Source organism: Cajanus cajan, chromosome 3, assembly GCF_000230855.2.
Source record: "Cajanus cajan strain Asha chromosome 3, NIPB_CcT2T_4, whole genome shotgun sequence".
Lineage (NCBI taxonomy): Eukaryota > Viridiplantae > Streptophyta > Magnoliopsida > Fabales > Fabaceae > Cajanus > Cajanus cajan.
The window spans coordinates 58,075,157-58,079,584 of record NC_138519.1 but is presented as its reverse complement, the minus strand read 5'-3'; the positions used below and the strand labels follow the sequence as shown (position 1 = coordinate 58,079,584).

The window sequence follows — 4,428 nt, the reverse complement described above, 5'->3', positions numbered from 1 at the left end:
GCGAACAGTCACGTTTAAATCATTGGTCTGTGGTCCCTGCAAGAAAAGTGCATTGTATAGGAAAGTTCTAATCTCACTGGTCTTAAGGCCCCCAAGGTGCCCCCATTATAGGGACCCAGTATCTCTATCGCCGTCACCTGGCAAACTCTAGGGTCTGTCGTAGTATTTTGGGCTAGAGTAACCGGTTATCACCTTGAGTGTGATTTCCGACAAGGCTCGCAGGCTCCAAGGCCAAACTTGGGCCGGTCGTACGTCAACCAGTCCCTATGCTTAATACCCTCATGCCCCCGGGTGTAGGGGGAACTGTTGTGTGCAAAGGTTTGTGTACAATTTTATTTCAAACAGGTGCGGAATTTAAATAAGCAAACAAATATCAAAGTCAAACAAAGAAAACAAACAAGGTAAAGGGAAAAAATATTTAAATTATTTTTTTTTTATTTTATTAACTTCATCAACTAAATGGGCCTGACCCTCTTTAAATGTCCCCAGTGGAGTCGCCATCTGTCGCAACCCGAAAATTTCCGATCTCGCGACTAATGGTTTAGACATCCTTTTAAAAGTCTCATTAATTAAGGAATGCCCGGACACTAGACTATTCCTTAATTAATGATTTTGAAAATAGGTTCATGGAGTCGCCACCAATATTTTACTCAAAACATTGGAAAAAGAAAAGGTTTTTAAAGATCCAATAATGGCCTTGATAACCAGAATTGGATTCGGGGGTCGGTTACGTGTAAGGAAGGTATTAAGCACCCCTACAACGCCCTCAATCGGTACCCTATGATGAAGTTAATGTGATAAGAAATAATAAATTAAATATTAGATCCCCTTTATGAATTACTATTTACATGCTTGAAATTTAAATTACACGGTTGACCCTAAAACGTCTACATGATTGCTCTTGTTATAACAAAAAATAAGAAGTAAAAGAAAGAGAAGAAGATTAAATGAAATACCTCGTGGCAAGCTTTGTTAGATCTTCAAATATGAAAAATATAGGTGCTTTGTGGCAACCTTTCACACTACAATGCCTCACAAAATCTCAAGATATACAAAAGAGAGGGGGAGAGAGAAAAAGAGAGAAATTTCGTGCTCTAAGGAGTCTAGACGAAATTCTGGAGTCCTCCTAATTGTTGGCCGAGATTTTCTATTTATAGGCATCAGATGTGGGCCGTAACGGCCCGTTCTGGATTCGAAACGGCCCGTTCCGAATCTGAACGTTATGCTGTATATTTGTACCCTAGAACGGCCCGTTCTGAAATCAGAACGGCCCGTTCCGGTGAACCAGAACGGTCCATTCTGATTTCAGAACGGCCCGTTCCGGGGTACAGATTTTAGGCCATTTGTTTAGTTTGGAACGACCTGTTCTGGTCTAGAACGGCCCGTTCCAGCTAACAATTTTTAGGCCATTAAGAAGCCTCGGAACGGCCCGTTCCAATTCGAGAACAGCCCGTTCCGAACTTGGGAACGGCCCGTTCTGTAACGCCCAATTCTTACACTCAACAGTAAAAATTATAATATACTTATAATATTTCTGCAATTATAGCATTAACAAAAAAAAATAAAAGTAAAGAAAAGAATATCTTGTGAATTTAATAAATGACATATGGTTCTAAAATATCTAGAATAACGTATTATTTTACACAGCATTTCTTTCTTTCAATTCTATTACAATAATAAATAAAATTATAACAGATTCATCAAATAGCCTCCACATTCTCATTTCCTTCCAAGAAAAAGCTATATCAACTGCAAAATGATCTGGAATCCCAAGTAGATCCATCTATTTTATAATATTTTTAATTTTAAAAACAAAGAAAAGAAAGGAGTAAGAACAATATCCAATAAATACAATAATTCGAACGAATAAACATAATTATTTATAAACAAAATTTTAACATATATATATATATATAAATATATATACAGATTTAAATATTAGATTTTCTTGATACAATAAAATTTGAATTATTCTTGTAGTGACTAGTCAGGATAAATGAGCATCATTATAATACCAACCAACAATAGGATATTTCACCTCCATTTCTTACTCATTTAAATCCCCAAGGTTAAACCTCCAGCTACAAATAATTCAAACTTTATCATCTATGGCCATAGAGTATTAATTATCTTTAAAATGAGTAAAAGACATTTTAACACATTATATTAATCATAAAAAAAATTACTCAAAATAGATTTAAGAATAATCATAGAATAAGTAATAGTAATTAAAGGTTAAACAAATATATGAGGTTAGAAACACCCCACTAAATAATAACGTAAATAAATAAACATAATAATTAAAAGTTAAATAGTTAGATGAGGTTAGGAACACCTCACTGAATAAATATAACAATAACATAGTAATTAAAAGTTAAGTAGTTAGATGAGGTTAGGAACACCTCACTGAATAAATATAACAATAACATAGTAATTAAAAGTTAAGTAGTTAGATGAGGTTAGGAACACCTCACTGAATAAATATAACAATAACATAGTAATTAAAAGTTAAGTAGTTAGATGAGGTTAAGAACACCTCACTGAATAAATATATAAATATAGTGAGGTTAGGGGCACCCCACTAAATAAATATAATCAAATAAATGCATAAATAATTATACATAATAGTATATAAAATTTTAAAAAGATAAGGTTCTCCTCCCCCTTACCTAGATAAACAAGAGCTACCACTTGAGCAGAACCTCCTCTGTTAGATTCCCTCTCTCTTTCCTCTCTCTATTTCTCCAGAATTTCCTTCTCTCTAGAATTCTGAATTTTCAAAACCTTAGGCCCCTATTTATAGAAATTTTGAAGTTACTATGCACTATGCACTATTCATTAAAATAATATTATAAGTTACTATGCACTATTCATTAAAATATTCAAATTAATTATAAAATTGAACCTTGCTTCCCTCGTGCCACCCTTAGCAGCCATTTACTATTCACGTATACGTATACGTGAATAGTAAAATATGTATATGTGAATAGTAAAAATATGTATACATGAATAGTAAAAATACGTATATATGAATAGTAAAAATACGTATAAAAATATGATAAACTTTCTAATAATCTCAATAAATATTTAAAATCAAAATAACCTGTTTTATTTAATAAAATTTGGAATATTACAATAATAGTAATTACCATTTTGAAAATTGGGGTGTTACAATACTTCCCCCCTTTTAGAAATTTCGTCCCCGAAATTTTCTTGAAAATAAAAATAGGTATGCTCTTCGCATTTTGCTTCCTAATTCTCATATAACTTTATTGATGTACAATTCTATCAATCTTACCAAGAAATATCTAATATTAATAAATACAAGGTGAGCGAACCTATCCATTATAATCCAAATAAGATCAAATTTCTTAAGCATATCAGATATAACTACAACTAAGTTCATAAAATCTTATTTTCAAATTATGACATCTAAAGACTGTAAAAATATCAAAAGATTCTAATGTTCCACCTTAAACTTTTGACATACTATATACTAATATACAATTTTTTTTTTCTCCTTAGATCATGCTTCCCCTGCGCTACTCTGATATATTTTAGTATTTCTAACTGAATGTTAAGAGTACTCTTATGTTATTTATCTAAGATCATCTTCCTTAATTCGAAATTACTAGGCACATAGATTCCATCTTCAAACCTCAAAACACCATCAACTTCCAAGCGTAAAGGGTTATCTATACCTCTACCAATCTTTTCCACTTGGCTTATTAAGAAAAGATTTAACCCTTAAGTCCTCTAATCACACCCATTAATCTATTAGTCCTCTCAACATACTCAATTTAATGCTCCTAGGGGTGAACTTACACATCATGCTTAAGCTTCTAATCTCCTCAATCAAATTCAACCTTTACATTTTCAAAAATGAAAAATGAATGATCATCCTATTTAAGGCATTTGTCACCATATTACTTAAATTTTTTAAGACCCTTTCCAAGGATAAAGTACTTAAACGTAAGTTTACTAGATACGTATGATCAATCTCTAAGTCTTACCACCATATCTATATCCAAGGCAACCTCATATCTACTATCTTGTCTTATAATTTCATGTCTTGCCATCAAAATGAATCAACTAATTATGTTTCTCTAATTTCCTTCAATAGTCCATTCTCTACTCAAGTCATACCTAGTTTCACTCTACTAGAAGTAATCTCACAAATCAAACTTACAATCTTAATATGAGCTAAAAGATATCCCTTAACCATAAGAAGAGATATATAGAGTTTTTCTACTCAAAGTATCGACCATCACATTGACTCTTTCTGAATAACAACTGAGATTAAAATCTTAATCCTTAACAGTTTCTAACTATCTCTTCTGTCTCATATTTAATCCCTTTAAATCAAACAAATATGTGAAATTCTTATGATCACTAAATATCTCAAACTTAGAATCATACCAGTAATGT

At 32.0% G+C, this 4,428-nt stretch overlaps 1 long non-coding RNA gene across 1 annotated transcript; it reads right to left on the bottom strand.

The window, feature by feature from the left end:
• Nucleotides 1–1,568: 1,568 nt before the first annotated feature.
• On the bottom strand, nt 1,569–3,934 carry LOC145955803 (uncharacterized). Its single transcript, XR_014432499.1, has 2 exons — nt 2,670–3,934; nt 1,569–1,783 (listed from the first exon to the last, which is right to left on the bottom strand). It is a non-coding gene; the product is annotated as an uncharacterized LOC145955803 (long non-coding RNA).
• Between the last annotated feature and the right edge of the window lie 494 nt (nt 3,935–4,428).